We start from the raw sequence: 17,681 nt of genomic DNA, 5'->3' as shown, positions 1-17,681 counted from the left end.
CCAGTTCTGAGATTATGTTCAGCTCTTGTCTCTGGACTGGTCATGTGGGAGTTAATCCTCTCTGCCTCACCCTGGAGCTGGCTGTGCTATTTAAGTCCTCTGTAGCCATTGGGCCAGTGTCAGCTATAGTTCATGCTGCAAGGTTTGAGCTCCTGACCTGATCCCTGTTAATGTGTTCCTGTTTGCCTCTGACTGCCTACACCCGTTTATGACTTGTTCTGACCTTTGGCCTGTACCCCGACTCCGTCTCTGTCTCACGTTTTGGTTACCACGTTCCCGGTAGGTTCTGACATCTTGCTTGTCCCCGATGATTCTCTGCTCGCCCCTTCTGTACCGCGCTGCTATCTCCGTGTATGACCTTGGCTTGTTTCATGTCCCTTTCATTACCTGTGACACCTGTGTTGTTGTTCAGTGTTACTGTGCTGTGTGTGCAACCTCTTTTCCTTAGCCAGCACCCCCTGGTGGAGATTGCCCTATACTGCACTGCAGCAGCACATCACAGATACTTTTTTCTCCATCTTCTCCTCATCCAAGAGGATCAGATCACTCTGTGCTCAAGTTCTGCTCAGAGTTTGATCAGATTTGCATAAAATCTCCCGGATGAGAGAATATACGGCCGTCTGCACGAGCCCTTAAAGTGAAGGAATCATCAGAAAATGACCTAATGTTTAAATCTGATTTCCATAAAAACAGCATGGTATTTATTAATTCATGGTTCTTATTTATTCACTACAATTCTGGCTGCTGCTGTAAATTCTTGCAGAAACTAAAGCATGAAACGATCCTGCCGATATAGACAAGTTCAGCCGCCAGTTTTATATGGACCCTGGAGAGATGATTGTCATTGTAGTTATGGATCAAACATGTCCAATTTCAGTCTTTGATTCCCTGAGATAAGCCCATGCCAGAGAAGTCTGGCAGCGACTTTCTCATGGGGAACACAGGAGCACTGGACAGAGCGAGAGAGCTGCCGGATGAACCGTCAGCCGAAAGCATCGATCAGCTGACAGCCATCTGTGATGTATGGGGGGCTTAACCCCATTCTGATAAGTGAGGAATTCTGAGGAAAAAATTATGGAATCACCATGTAAATTTTCATACCCAAAAATAACACCTGCATCAAATTAGATCTGCATCTAAAAAGGAGTGATCACACCTTGGAGAGCTGTTGCACCAAGTAGACTGACCTAAATCATGGCTCCAACATGAGAGATGTCAAATGAAACAAAGGAGAGGATTATAAAACTACTAAAAGAGGGTAAATCATCACGTAATGTTGCAAAAGATGCTGGTTGTTCACAGTCAGCTGTGTCTGAAATCTGGACCAAATACAAACAACATGGGAAGTTTGTTAAAGGCAAACATACTGGTAGACCAAGGAAGACATCAAAGGGTCAAGACCGGAAAACTTAAACCAATATGTCTCCAAAACAGGAAATGCACAACATAACAAATGAGGAACGAATGGGTGGAAACTGGAGTCAACATCTGTGACCGAACTGTAAGAAACCGTGCAAAAGAAATGGGATTTACATACAGAAAAGCTAAACGAAAGCCATCATTAACACCTAAACAGAAAAAACAAGGTTACAATGGGCTAAGGAAAAGTAATCGTGGACTGTGGATGACTGGATGAAAGTCATATTCAGTGATGAATCCGCAAATCTGCATTGGGCAAGGTGATGATGCTGGAACTTTTGTTTGGTGCCGTTCCAATGAGATTTATAAAATGACTGCCTGAAGAGAACATGCAAATTTCCACAGTCATTGATGATATGGGGCTGCATGTCAGGTAAAGGCACTGGGGAGATGGCTGTCTTTACATCTTCAATAAATGCACAAGATTATGTTGATATTTTGGACACTTTTCTTATCCCATCAATTGAAAGGATGCTTGGGGATGATGAAATCATTTTTCAAGATGATAATGCATCCTGCCATAGAGCAAAAACTGTGAAAACATTCCTTGAAAAAAGACACATAAGGTCAATGTCATGGCCTGCAAATAGTCCGGATCTCAATCCAACTGAAAATCTTTTGTGGAAGTTGAAGATAATGGTCCATGACAAGGCTCCAACCTGAAAAGCTGGTCTGGCAACAGCAATCAGAGAAAGTTGGAGCCAGATTGATGAAGAGTCCTGTTTGACACTCATTAAGTCCATGCCTCAGAGACTGCAAGCTGTTCTAAAAGCCAGAGGTGGTGCAACAAAATACTAGTGATGTGTTGGAGTGTTTTTGTGTTTGTTTGTTTTTTATGATTCCATAATTTTTTCCTCAGAATTGAGTGAGTCCATAATTTTTTTCCCTATGCTTGGTTAAAAAAAGTAACCATTACTGACTACCGCATTTTTTGTTCTTGATTTCTTTTAGTGTTTCTTAAAGCCAGAAAGTTGCCATTTGAAATTACTTTAGTTTTGTGCCATGTCTGTGATCTGCTTTTTTCTACAAAATTAAACAACTGAATGACCATCCTCCAAGGCCGGCGATTCCATAATTTTTCCCAGGGGTTGTAGTACACAAGGCCGAATTGACAGACAAGTTTTCATCAGGATGTTGGATCGAATTGTCTTCCATGTTTGGTCCGTGTATCCATTATTCTCATGATGGAAGTTCCCAAGTGTCTCTTAGCAAACAATCAGTGACAAAGATGGTACATGGATGGATCATGGATTTCTGGTTTTTCTCAGACCCATTTACTCATATGGGCAAGTTTGGTCAGCAGGTAGGATCAAAGTAGGACATTGTCTTTTTTCACCATCGATTTGGAAAAAAATGCATACTTGAAAAAACCTATAGAATATAATGTTTTGATGTCTTATCTGTTAACAAAAAATGGGTAGCGCCATGCATATGAGGCCTAAGACAGCCTCCAAACGGCCTGAGCAAGCCTTATCTTTAGTTATAAAACCATTGACACAGCAACTTGTACTTTCAGGGATCATCGATTACATTTTAGCTTTTACATCAATCAAATCATTCTAAGATTGATTTATTTATAGCCACAAAGGCAGCTCCCTGTGACGACACTGCTCTAGTCACAGCGCCCATCACGATGGCACACGTACAGCAGTGTGGCACGAGGAGTAACATGCCAGGAGCAGGCTATGAGCTGCCACACCCTGGATGGTGCTTTGTGAGACGAGGTTCTCATATTGCCTAATCTATGGCAGTGCTGTTATATAATGAGCTGTGGGAGATGGTCGTCTTGGGTTTTTATTCAGGCCTCAGTAAGTCTATGAAGACACAAAAATGCACAGAGAGGTCAAAAATACTCTGTTGTAAAAAAGTCAAAGTAAATAAGCAAGTGCTAGTCAAAAAATGAAAAAAAAATGCAGGGTATTAAGTTAATACGTTTTTTTGCAAAAAAATGTATGTTAAGCTGCTCTACCAATCGCCAAGGTATACCCATAATAGAGCAGTCCTATCTAATGTATATAATCCCTATCTGATGTATTTAAAAACCTGATCATCTGTATAGTACCTGTATAAGCAGGGCTCAGAGAGAAAAAATATACATGTGGACATGCAGGATGGAACAGCTACAATGCAAATGACCCACAGAGGAGTGGTGGACTCCCCAGTCTAGTAGAAACAAGAGAACAATTATAGAACCAAAAACACATGGGCTACTTGCATAGTCTATGTATACATTCAGCACTGGCAATGCCTCATTTAAAGCAAAGAATGGGGCGCAGCTCTTGTTTCCCTTTAATGTCATTCATTTTTCATCAATATAATTTGCAAACATAGTAGACGCTAATCCCAGACTCTGCACCTTCCATTTCTGCAAAGGTATTAGAAATTTAAAGGGAACCTGTCATCTGATTCATGCTACCCAGACAGTGAGCAGCATGAATCATAGCCTGGCAGCGTGATTACTGCCAAGTATATTTATCTCGAACGTGCTCCAAAATTTTGGAGAAAGCATAGAATGAAGAGCTGGCTGGGGTAGAAAGCTGGAGATGAGACTAGTCTGTGACTCTGGCTGACTTTTCCAGGTATCCTAGAGGTGATTGACAGGTCTCTCCCCTAGTTAAAGACCTGTCCATCACCAGAAGCGGCGCTGGGAAAAGCCGGTTGGAGGTCCCGCCGGACTAGTCTTGTCTCCGGTAAGATTTTCCTGTAAGACGCATCAAACCATAAGACACTCCTAGGTTTTAGGGAGGAAAGTAGAAAAAAAATGAAACAAAAAATGTGGTTATGACACATTATTATAGGGGTGGGATCTGCTGCTGACACTGCTATAATTTACCAATAACAGGCAAACAAAAACACAGGCAGTCATAGAATTAACCCCTGTGTCCGTTAGGGGATATTACAACCATAACGGTCCCGTACACAAAGAATGTAAACCTATAAATAAAGTACCAGACAGACCCCAAAGTATAAATCAATACCAAATTTTATTAGACATACATTTTAAAAGAGACCACCATTGATGGTGATGTACACCAGTGATGAAAGGCACCACAGACCTGAGCTATATATAATCCATATAAATCTTCAGCCACAAATATAGCATATACTTCTATCATACCATAGTCAACTGTACCCACGGGCATAGCCTGACAATGACCGGCAATAATGTACCCCAAAATGGCGAAATATACAACCCACAAAGTTATAGCTGCCTTACCTCAGGTCTGATGGTGCCACATCCCCTTTTTCTTTTTTTTTTTTTTTTTTTACTTTTTTGCGCGTTTCGGCTGCATCCGCCTTCTTCCGGGGGAGTGGCAACATCAGATCACTGACCGGTTAAATAATACAACCCACCCAATCAAAATAAGACAACACTACGCGTCATATGTCCGCCCCCCTTGTACGGCGCATGCTCCAACCTCCGCCGCACAGCCAGAGTCCTCCACGGCATCATCAGACGAGCACGCCCACACAAGCGCCCAGCAGGCGATCACGTGAGCGCCCAGCCCGATAAAGACACCGCGGACAACGCACAGCCATCGACGAGGGGCGCACATGCACACAGGAGCGGACACACAGGCGATCCCTCCGCTTGCACATACAGACCATTAACCCTGAAATACCACCTAAAACCACCAACCTCCCATAGACCACATAGGACAAAGCAACGTTTTTACATGCAATCAGACATCCATGGTCATTCCATGGAGATGGATGAATTTATACGAAGTGATCATTTATAAATATCTCCAATATTACATTAGTGCCATAAAAATCAATGTAAACCCCTATTACAAAATTATAATAAACAAAAAAATGATAAAGCTACTGAACACCACACAATCTGCACAATATTACATATATAAATACATACGATATATACATTACACATAGACAGATATAAACATAACGCGAACAATCTGTATATATATGATACATAAACAACATCATCTAAATACATATCCATAATATACACATAATTATATAAAGTGCATAAATATATAAAGTGCGTATAGTGAGCATCCTTCCAAAATTCGTCCGACTTGAATCAGGTTTAAAGCGGGCCAACAAGAAACATACAAAGCGGAGGCTGAAAAAATAACAAATACATATTAAAATCCCTATAAAAGAAAACATATCAATCTAAAATCAGATGAACCACAACACATAATTAAAAAGCAACCATACTAAAGAAAAGGTGCGAAGCTTAATGTTTCATTTAAACCATCAGGTTTCAACGTACGAAGTTCCCAAATCCAGCGGGATTCTTTTTGGGCCAGGGCTTTACTCACATTACCCCCCCGTGGACTCAATGGAATACAGTCAATCCCCTTTACCCTCAAACATGAAGGATCACTGTCATGGAATTGTTTAAAGTGCCTCGGGACACTTTTTAATATATCCAGGTTCTCTTCCTCTTTACCGGCAAGAATGTCCCTTACATGCTCCCTAATTCGTATCTTCAGAGCTCTAGTTGTCAATCCTACATAGATTTTAACACATGTGCAATATGCGTAATACACCACAGCAGTGGTAGTACACGTTATTGCATGTGTAATATTAACTTTCCGTCCATCTGAAGATACGAATTCGGTTGCTGTATCCACATTGGGGCACGCCACACACTTCCCACATGGTTTACAACCCCATGGGGATCTATTTTGCCTTTGTGACCCGAAAAGTGGCCGTGCCTCCGGGACATACAAACTCCTAACCAGAGTATCCCTCAGACTCTTAGATCTTCTCGCAGTGAGAGAGGGTTTCTCCGACAGGTACTGTTTTAGTACTGGATCCGCCAGTAAAACAGGCCAATGTTTCGCCACACATTCAAAGAGTTTCGTCCATTGAGAATTATAGGTTGTCACCAACCTTACCAGATTTGTTGTGATTTTTTTCTTCGATGAATAAAGAAGTTGTTGGCGGTCCATATTTCTCGCACGATTATATGCTCTTTTAATACTTCTCCGGCTATAACCCCTCTCCCGGAATCTCACCCTCATTTCCAGTGCACGTTCTTCAAAATCCTCCATAGTAGAACAAATTCTTCTTATCCGTTGGAATTGGCCATAGGGTACTGCATTGATTACATGAGAAGGGTGAGAGAAGCTGGCATGTAGAACAGAATTCACCGCAGTCTCCTTACGGAAGGCATCCGAGACCAACAGACCATTTGCGTCTCTTTTGACCAAGACATCAAGGAACTCAATCTGCTCACAACTATGTTTATATGTTAAATGAATATTATACTCGTTGTTATTTAATGTCTGAAAGAAATTTTTGAGTTCAGATGGCGTACCACGCCAGATCAAAAAAATGTTATCGATGTAGCGGGTCCAAAAAATGACCCGCTCCATCGATGTACCATGATCTGACGTGAATAGATCCCTCTCCCACAGCCCCAGGAACACATTTGCATACGAGGGCGCACAGGCCGCCCCCATCGCAGTGCCCTGGTGCTGCAGGTAGAGGGATCCATTAAAAATAAAAAAGTTATGAGTCAGAAGAAATTGAAGAAGACATACCAAAAAATCAATCTCTTCCCTTGAAAAATTTGTCATGGTCAAAAATTTGGAGACCGCCCCCAAGCCATTGTGGTGCCTGATATTCGTGTAAAGCGACTCCACGTCGCAAGTCACTAAAAGCATACCCTCATCAATATGTATTGAATCAATCTTTTTCAAAAAGTCAGATGTATCACGAGTAAATGAGGGTATGGCCTCCACCAATGGCTTGAGGAACATGTCTATATATCTCCCGATGCCCTCCGTAAGGCTACCTATCCCGGAGATAATGGGCCTCCCCGGGGTTTTTTTTTATTTTTCTGCACCTTTGGCAGTAGGTACAACGTCGGGATGCGTGGATCTTTCACTAATAGGCTCTCCCTTACCTCCTTAGTTATTATTCCCCTCTCCTCCACCCTCCCAAGGATTTTACGAAGTTCCTCTTTATACGATACCAGAGGGTTGAACGTTAGTTTTTTGTAACAAGTGGGATCTCTCAACATCCGATACGCCTCTGTTTCGTATAGGTTAGTTGGCCAAATTACAACATTCCCCCCCTTGTTCGCAGGTTTTACTAAAAAGTCCTTTTGTTTACTCAAAGCCTTTATCGCTTGATGTTCTTTTTTAGTTAGGTTATCCCGCCAAATTATTGGTGGGATCCCTTCAAGTTCTTTTGTTACTAATTGGATAAATATATCCACATTTGGACATAGGGACAGAGGAGGGAATTTTGGGGATTTTGGGCGGAGTGATGGGGGAACCTTACCCAAAGATGGTCTGATGTGCTCTTCTGCCAGCTCCTCCAAATCCCTCAATGCAGCTTGTTCTTCAGGTAGGGGAAATAACTTCTGAATCTCTTCACTATGGTGCCACTTTTTAAATAACAATGATCTCCCGAACACATGCAAATCTTTGATTACCGTGAAGGTGTCAAGCCGCGTGCTAGGTGAGAAAGTTAGACCCTTAGATAATACAGAAAGTTCTTCATAACTAAGTTCATGATCTGATAAATTTATTACCTTTAAGGAATCGTTTTTGGCACTGGAGGTCTGCGGGCGCTTATTAGAATCCACCTTTTGTTCTTTCTTCCTTTTACTATTGCCAAATCTGGTCTCAATTGAATATTGGGTTCCATCAGATCTCCCTGCTATAAGGCTAATATCCCCATCCTGGTATATAGATATGCCCCCATCATGATATATATGCCCCCCATCATGATATATATGCCCCATCACGATATATATGGCCTCATTCAGGTATACATGACCCCCCTTCCTGGTATACATGGCTCCCCATCCAAAGCATAATAAATTAATAATAATAATAATAAGTCTGTTGTCATGAACCAGACTAGTGTACATAAATGCACGCAGTTCCGGTACACGTCTGATATGTGGATGCACATGGAGTCAGTACATTTCTGGACCATTTTTTCATATACCCATCTGAACATGGCCCAACAGCTTTACATAGGGATGGCACGTGGAAAAAAGAACAGGTCCCTCATATACTAGGCTTCCCCAGTGGATGGGAACATAAAAGGCAAGCTAAGATCACCAAGTATTGCACCTACTACGGTGCTTAAAAGCTTTGAAGGCTCCAGAATTTTTCATGTTTCTATATAAATTTGAGCTAAAACTAAATCACATTTTCACACGTTCTGAAAACAGATGTGAGGAGATGGACATAATGCCCACGTTCCCCCCTTGAAGAACCAATGTATTGTGTAGTGTAATGTGAATTTTGCTATGTATTAATAGTGTTAATGTGTGCTTCCCGAAAGTAGAGCGAGTTAGAGTTATGTTTGGGACTAGCCGAGAGTGGAAAGGGCTAAGGCCGGTTTCACACTAGCGTACGGGAGGGCTGCAGAGGGCAGCGTTCTTCCTCCCTGAAACCACACCTATGCTCTGCTTATGCTCCGCCTATGCCTCCTTGCGTCCTGCGATGTCTTGCGTACCTATCTTTATCTTGGGTATGCAGGAATGTATGCTGTTTGCGGATGCCTCTGCATGTACCGTTTGGACGCTGCGCCGACCAAAACAAAATGCAACATGTTGCGTTCGGCGCAGCGTCCAAACGGCGCATGCGGAGGCATCTGCAAACAGCGTATGTCCCTGCGTACCCAATAATAAAGATAGGTTTGCAGGGCACGGCAGGATGCAAGGAGGTGTAGGCGTGGTTTCAGGGAGGAAGAAGTGCTCTGCACTCCTCCTGTACTGGCTGTGAGCGTCGGTCAGCCGGAAAGCAGAGCGGTGACGTCACCGCTCTGCTTTCCGGCCGCTGTGCTCACACAGACAGTACAGGAGGAGTGCAGAGCACAGCGCTGGAGGACAGACAGCGTTAGGTAAGTATGTAGTGTTTGTTTTTTTTACTTTTAGGATGGTAACCAGGGTAAACATCGGGTTACTAAGCGCGGCCCTGCGCTTAGTTACCCGATGTTTACCCTGGTTACCTGCATCGTTGGTCGCTGGAGAGCGGTCTGTGTGACAGCTCTCCAGCGACCAAACAGCGACGCTGCAGCGATCCAGATCGTTGTCTGTATCGCTGCAGCGTCGCTTAATGTGAAGGGGCCTTAACATGAGTGGAGATCAAGAGAAAGAGATAGCAAGATCCTAGTGGAGAGGAAAAGAGAGGAGTGACTGCAAGAATGGATTAATCGATCAGAGACAGGTCCTGGGTTGGGACGCCTAGCCATACAGCCCAGAGTTTATCACTCTCAGAGATTACGGGCCTAACTGGGACAGAGTACATAGGAGAAAGAGATTGCCCCTGGCAGGAGACCCGAAGCATCAGAGATAAGTACCAGCCATACCCGCAATATAGTTCCCTTGAGGGGAAAGAAGACACAGAACAGCGGGTTGAAAAAAGGACTCTTGCTAACTGGAGTGTAGTGCTGAGCTGGGCTGTGGTGAAGCAGAAAGGAACATTGAAATTAGAGGACAAGCGAGTAAAAAGTAAGGTATTTAAACAATGTGTGGAAAATTATCCGTATTGTGAAGGAATCATTCACCAAGTTGTGTGCTCTTAATGTACTCAGGGCTGGTTTTAGACAAAGTGGGTGGCCCTGGGCAAAATTTTAAAGTGGGGCCCCAAATGCTCACATATTCCACATCGCATAAACATTTCGGCTATATTTACAGGTGCAAAGTTCAGGCCGTTAAAAAAGCGTGATCAATGGCATTGAAGTTGTTAGATGCTTGTTCTCGAGTTTCTTTACAACGGCTGAGGAAGAATGATGGGGACACATATTCCTCAAGAGAGTATAATGCAACTCCCATACAGTATAATGGACTCCCCATGGTCCTTGATAGAGTATACTGCAACCCCCCCATGCACACAGTATAATGCAGTCCCCTCAGAGTATACTGCAGCCCCATCAGAATATACTGCAGCCCCACATACACAGAGTATAATGCAGTCCCCCTCAGAGTATAATGCAGATACATACACAGTATAATGCAGCCCCCCACGCACACAGTATATTGCATCTCTCCCACGCACAGTATAATGCAGCCCCCCTCCAAACACACAGTATAATGCAGCCCCCTCCACATATATTATAGTGCAACTCCCCCAACACACAGTACAGCTCCCTCCAAGCACACAGTACAGTGCAGCTCCCCTAAACACACAGTACAGTGCATCTCACTCCCAGCACACAGTACAGCTCCCACCAGCACACAGTACAGTGCAGCTCCCTCCCCGCACACAGTATAGTGCAGCTCAACCCCAGCATGCAGTATCAGATCCCCAAACTCACAGTAAAGTGCAGCTCCCCCAACACACAGTATAGTGCAGCTCCCCCAACACACAGTACAGGACAGTTCCCCTTAACACACAGAACAGTGCAGCTCCACCCAACACACAGTACAGAGCATTTCCCTCCCCAAAACATAGTACAGTGCAGCTCCTTCCCAACACACAGTATAGTGCAGACACACACAAACACACTATAATGCAGGCCCCGCACTCTCACACACACACACACACACAATAATGCATACACAAACTCGCACAATACTCATCCCTCCTCCTTGATTCCTGCACTGCTCCAGGCTCTGCTGCTCCGCTCTCATCGCCACCACTGCTGGCACAGCGTGGCGCATGATGAAGTGATGGCATCGCACACCTGCTGAGTCACAAGCAGAGGGGAAGTGATGGAGAGGGTGCATCAACAGGCGCTCTCCTCCATCAACGCTTTCATCTGTATCGGCGTCTATGATGCCGATAAGTTGAATCAGCAATGGGGGTGGCGCCGGGCTCCTCAGTGGCAGTCTGGTGTGCCGCTATTAGCGGCATGTCACTGGCTCAGCTGGGGGCCCCTGGAGGAGCAGGGGCCCTAGGCAGTTGCATTTTCTGCTTGCCCCTAACGCCATCCCTGAATCTACTGTATACAATCCCCCCATGTTATCATTGAATAAAAAGTGTATTTTGGACTTGTGGTGTCCCTTAAAGGGAGTCTGTCAACCCAAAATTCGAGTATGATCTGCGGCCACCGACATCAGGGGCTTATCTACAGCATTCTGTAATGCTGTAGGTAAGCCCCCGATGTACCCTGAAAGATAAGAAAAACAGGTTATATTATACTCACCCAGGGGCGGTCCCGGTTCAGTTTGGGTCCGATGGGTGTCGCGGTCTGGGTCCGGCACCTCCTATCTTCATACGATGATGTCCTCTTCTTGTCTTCCTGCCGCGGCTCTGGCGCAGGCGTTCTGTGTCTGCCCTGTTGAGGGCAGAGCAAGGTACTGCAGTGCGCAGGCGCCAGGCCTCTCTGACTTTTCCTGGCACCTGCGCACTGCAGCACTTTGCTCTTCCCTCAACAGGGCAGATAAAGTACGCCTGTGCAGAAGAATTTTGGGGTGACAGATTCCCTTTAATGAACTGTCAAACATCTGGTCCTGGTCAACCAGAGTCATCGGTTATGTGCAGTCTTCAAGGGCGTAGCGCCCCCACAGCATAAGTCCACACACCCAGCCAGGATCCCCTTTTCATGTAACATGCCAGGGTGTAACAGATGAGTACCGCGGCTATCGCCCTGCGCCAGGTTACACAGACAAAAAGGACCAAACAAAACAAATAAGTAAAACATATTAGATGCTTTGGCACTCAGCTTGATGATATGCAAAGAACTTTTAGTGCAGTCCAATGTATAGCACATTTACTTCAAACATTTCGTTCATATGGGGACCTTTATCAGTGTATTGCTTGTTGTAATATAAATTACGTGATAGTCTCTAGATGTGACTCAGTAGTGGATCCTATGGTCACAGTATTTTCTTACAAGGACGTTATTTAAAGGTAATGCGTCCTGGAACTTGTTGTCATAGGGCCTAGGTCCCAGTTATGAGTCAAAATGATGGCTGTTAAATGGTACAGAGCAGATCCGGTATCCAGTGGGTATCTAATGGATAACCATATCAGTGGTGTTTAGTGGGAGTATGAATCCGGCTCCAATGAGGTGTCCGCCACAAATTTACATTACATCAAGCAGTCGCCATATGACCGAAACGTTTGAAGTAAATTTACTATACATTGGACTGCATTAAAGGTTATTTGCATATCATCAAGCTGAGTGCCAAGTTTTATTAACTATACTATTTGGTTTGGGACCCTACTTGCGCACATGTACGGTTGTGCTATTAGCAAAAAAATGTATGTAAATCTTTAGGATTAGCATACAAATTGAAGGTGAAATTAAAATCTGATGTTTTCAGAGGGATCACAGTCAGGACTGAGTAGGTGACATGTTTTATTCAAATATCAGGGATCTATTAATTTATGATCTAGACAACAATTGTTTATGGAAGTGTATCATGGCATGAACAAAAAAGATTTCTGAATTGTTGGTGTTCATTGAGCTTGTAAAGGTTACAACACCATCTCAAAAAAGTTTGTACGCCAACAATCCACAATTAAACAAATTATGTATGCATGAAGTATATTCAAGAAATGTCCTACCCTCCTTTGGAGTGATGAGACAACAAAGGTCACTTCAAGCGCAAGGGGAATAACAGTCTGAAAAGTCACAAAGAAACCCAAGATAACCTCTTAGCAACTAAAGGTCTCACTCCTTATGTTAATGTTCACGATCAAAACTGCCCATCTGCAGTTTCCTCAAGATTACTTGAAGAAGCCTGAAGGCTATTTAAACACTGCTTTGTGGACAGATAGACCAAAATAGAGCTTTTTGGTTTAAATGAGCAGCAATATAGTATAAAAAAAACTCTGCATTACAGCATGAAAACCTCATACCAACTGTGAAACAATAGTGAAACACAGTGATGGTAGTATCATGCTTTAGGCTGCATCTGGGCAAGGACTGCTTGTCATAATTGATGGAACAATGAATTATGAATTTTAACAGAAAATTCAAAGAGAAAATGTTGGGACATCTGTCCACGAGCTTAATATCAAGAGAATGGCTCATGCAGCAGGACTATGACTGTTGCATGCACACCATTCAGCATACGAAGGCGATACAATGGAAACATGAGTTCTGTTTGGAATCCTGGGGAAATATTATGCAGGTGGACCATTAATTATAATTCTTCATAGTAAAAGGGAGTTAACGGTTTACAGGCACACAGCTATGACACAGTTCTGAGTTGGAGTTGATCACAGGGGTTTTATTCAAGCTTCTTTTCATCATACAGAATCACTTCTCTTCATGTATTGCTTCATCAACATATATGAAAGTCTCTTCACAGATAACTTCTCTTCACATACAGTGTCTTAACCTAAGTAGAACTGTACGGGGATGAGTCCGGTGCTGAAGCTCTCAAACTTCTATTTTGAGGCAATAAAGATGCTTTTGGCTGTCCTGACTGCTTCCATGATTACAGCAATGGCTTTCCAAGAAGAACTGGTCTATACAGTTTTATTTCAGTCTGAAAGGAGACTTTCTAACACACACCTTCCTCTTGGATGTCCAGGACACAATAACAACTTTCCCAATATCCCCTGGGGCGAAGCTAGCCACTCCCTGCTATAACCATTTTATCCCCTATAGTTGCTGGATGATTCTAAACCAACAGTGCAGCTTCTGTCACACAGCCCAAAGCACACAAGTTGTTATACAAAAGAATGGTTAATGAAAAATAAAATTAAAGTGGAAGGACCACAATATGGTAGAAAACATATCAACAAAACAGAGTTACTCTTGTTTTGTGGGAAGGGATGGGCTAAAAGTTCCCCAAACTGATGAGCAGGACTAATCAACTTTTGACTTTTTAACCAGCACCAAACACTTTAAGTCGATCTTCTGAGAATCAAAGAATAAAGGCGATGCTAAAACAGCAAAATGTAGAAACATGAGAATTTTTTTAATTGAAAAATGCAGTGTTTGAAGTGATTAAGCAGAATAAATTAATGTTTAATAGTGGGACATCCCCTTTAATATCTGCAGACCAAATGAAAAATGTATGCTTTAGTGCCCATCCTGCAGATATAAACAATATCAGCACATGCACTTTTAAAAGGGGTTGTGGATCGCCCCCACGTAAGGGCAATGGGGTACTCGGTACTGGGTCCTTCAGTTCCCTCAGCGAGGATGTCACGGTGGCCCGACCCAGACCGTGGCCCTATGAGGGGCGCCCAATAAAAGGCAGAGTTCGTAGATAACGGTAGTGTTCGTGACGCCACCTGTGGTATTTGGTCAGGATAACCGACCCTGCTTAGGGGTCCGCTGGGGTGATGGAATGGCAGCTAGATGGTATACCTTCCCACAGGTGAAGTATGTCCCCAGGGCTTCCCAGATGTGTAGATGGTGATTGATGTAAGGCACGGTAAATAATGAGGACACAACGGGTGCAGTCTCTTTACCTTTACTGAAGGCTTCAGCATCCACAGTCCAGAGTGCCGGATTACAGGGTAGGCCTAGTCCGGCCGGTCTGATGGCAATTCCAGAGTCCCCTTGGCCAGGTGGAAATCAGTAGCCTTCCCCTTGCGCACAGTAACGTAGTAGGTCCCTACTTGCATTAGCTACCATAGGGTCCTCACTCTTGTTACTTCTCTCTCTGTCCCCCAGATGGATAGGACATACCCGTATGATGGTGGTGGCCTGAGGCTATTTTATAGGGACCCTAGAGACGCCTCTCCTCCGCATTGCAACCTTGTCTGCTTAGGTTCTTAGATCGGACAGCCAACTTGGAATCGACTGCCCTGCCGGTCTCTGAAGTAAAGCATAGAGTCTATTACTCCCTCGGTGTTCCGGTAACCGGATCTGCGCTCAGAGGGAGGCAGCCTCCTTCTAGCTGGTCTCGCTCTGTTGTTTTACTCCTGTTGCTACGACTTCTGTGCTCACTCACTACGGCACACTTCCTTTCTTGTCCTTCCTTAGGAGGCTGCCGCATGGGTTGCAGGCGCAGCTCCGTGTCTTTCTTTCCTTTCCTGGGCCGAGCCCAGTCTGCTCCTCTCCTCTCCTCCTCCTGGCTCCAACTCCTTCTTCAACTCCCTCACTTTCTAACCAACCCCCAGTTTTACCCAAGTGTGAGGAGTGGCCTAATAGATAGAACCTTTTGCTCCCCCTGGTGGCCGGCGTGTGAAGTGTGTGTGTGACTGTGATACCTGGCAGGGTGAACTCCTTTGGTGCCATCAAATGTAAGATCGCTCCCCCTGGTGGAAGAACGATATTACTGCAATGACCAGGACTCTGGGGCGCTGCACTTGTCTTCGACTTGATGGCTTATTTTATATTGATGGCTTATAACATTGGGGAGGGTGCGGGTATAACATTGGGGAGGGTGGGACACCCGGCACCCCTGATGATCTGCTATTCCTGACGGCGACATAAGTCCTCAGTTGTGGAGCTGCACAGCTGCGTCCACTGTATAGTGGTTGTGGCCAGGTCATGCTCATTAGCCCCATATTAATAAGAATAGGAGACGGACATGCAGTACTTGGCCACAGCCACTATGAAGTTGACATAGCTGAACTGTGCAGCTGCCCAATCGAGCACTGCCAGTCGCCACAGGCACCGGGAGAAGCTGGTCGGCCAGTGATGCACCCCCAACAATCAGATATTGATGATCTATCCTAAAGATGGCCAATCAGTGTCCAAGTCCCTGGCAACCCTTTTAAGAGAAGGAAGTTTGCATATTGCATAGGAGCTAAGTAACCTATCAGTATGTTTAAAATGCCATCTGTCATCATAAAATGACTGTTCAAACCAAACACACATGCTCAGTGCATCTTCCCACCTACTTGCTCCTATTTCTGCCCTCATCTTCCTTAACCGCTCTGGTTTTAAAAGAATCAGAAGAGGGCAGAGATAAATTTGAAACAAATAGGTGGGAAGGTGCAATGAACAGTCATTTCGTGTTGTCAGATTCCAGAAGAAAACCACAAACACATGGAGACCCTACAACCTTCATTCAGATATTGTCCTTGGCCAAATTTGAACCCAGGATTCAAACGTATCAAGGCAGCAATCCTATTAACTAGTGTTGAGCATTCCGATACTGAAATATCGTGTATTGACCGATATTCGCTGTATCAGAGTTCCAATACTTTTAGAATATCGAATACCGGAATCGGAAGTTCCCATAATGCAATGAGCCAGTTTGATTTTATTCAGCCAATGAAGATCCTAAGAAGGGTGGGCACATCCTGCTAGGCATGTTAATTAATGGCATGGCTGTGATTAGCTGCTGAAATGATGTCATGATGCACTATAAAAGCCGCTGCCGCCATTTTGGGTTCACTTTGCTGTGAATTTACTTAGGGACAGGACGCTGCTGTTCTCACTCTGAGGGACAGTTTGAGCTAGCAATTTGCTTTATTGCGTTTTACCCAGGCTACTTTAGCAACCGCTGTGTGAGAAGCTTTCTTTTGCCTTGCAGCGCTGTTCATGGCTGTCGGCGAGGTCTCTGTGTGTGTGAGTGCAGCTCACGCTGTAGTGTGTTCTGCAGCCACCTCCGGTTGTAGTCCGCTCAGCGTGTGTCACTGCCTCATACATTGTCCTTTTTTGCGTTAGTGCTGCTCATTTTTCCTGGTTTCTCCTATTAGTGTGGTTCCATCCAAATCCAGCTAGTTTGCTTGCAAACACTATATAGGAGTAGATTGAGGAGCCTTCCTGCCGCCTTGCAGCGCTAGTGCACAGTTCTCTGCACTGTTCACGGCAGTCTGCAAGGTCTGTGTGTGTGAGTGCAGCTCACGCTGTAGTGTGTTCTACCACCTCTGGTTGTAGTCCGCTCAGCATGCGTCACTGCCTCATACATTGCCCTTTTTTGCATTAGTGCTGCTCATTTTTCCTGATTTCTCCTATTAGTGTTGTTCCATCCGTATCCAGCTAGATTGCTTGTAAACACTATATAGGAGAAGATAGAGGAGCCTTTCTGCTGGCTTGTGCCCTGCAGCCCCAGCCAGATTAGTATTAGCCTATTTTTGGAGCCTCATCTATTGCATTGTAGGTTACCTTCCTGCATTGTAATAGCTACAAAAAGTTTGTGATACTATCGGTTTTACATCTTTGGGCACATCCAGTGTCTTTTTGTGAAAAAAAGAAAGGAAATAAAGTTCACCAAACACTCCACTTTACAGTTGTGTAGGTCACATTAGCTCATATTAAAATCTAGTCCACACTTTATAAAATTAGTGTTTCTTATACCTGTTAGCAGCTATTCAGGAATGAGCACACTAAGCCCTTAGTACTTTTCTGCCTATCTTTATCAGTTTACCAAGATGAAGAAGGCAGGGAGTAAGGCACGTGGTCGTGGGCGTGGAGTTTCTGCAGGGAGATGATGTGGGGATTCTGTGCCTGCT

The 17,681-nt window shown here is 44.2% G+C and overlaps 1 protein-coding gene and 1 long non-coding RNA gene across 2 annotated transcripts in view; one reads left to right on the top strand and one right to left on the bottom strand.

Moving 5' to 3' along the window:
• The window catches only part of RNF128 (ring finger protein 128), a 264,575-nt gene that overhangs the window by 55,789 nt on the left and 191,105 nt on the right, over window positions 1-17,681 (top strand). The gene's annotated exons all lie outside the window — the stretch shown is intronic.
• On the bottom strand, window positions 5,258-8,117 carry LOC138667216 (uncharacterized). Its single transcript, XR_011318652.1, has 3 exons — window positions 7,687-8,117; window positions 6,294-6,493; window positions 5,258-5,509 (listed from the first exon to the last, which is right to left on the bottom strand). It is a non-coding gene; the product is annotated as an uncharacterized lncRNA (long non-coding RNA).

This window comes from Ranitomeya imitator, chromosome 2 (assembly GCF_032444005.1).
Source record: "Ranitomeya imitator isolate aRanImi1 chromosome 2, aRanImi1.pri, whole genome shotgun sequence".
Taxonomy (NCBI): domain Eukaryota; kingdom Metazoa; phylum Chordata; class Amphibia; order Anura; family Dendrobatidae; genus Ranitomeya; species Ranitomeya imitator.
This window is presented reverse-complemented; position numbering and strand designations above follow the sequence as displayed.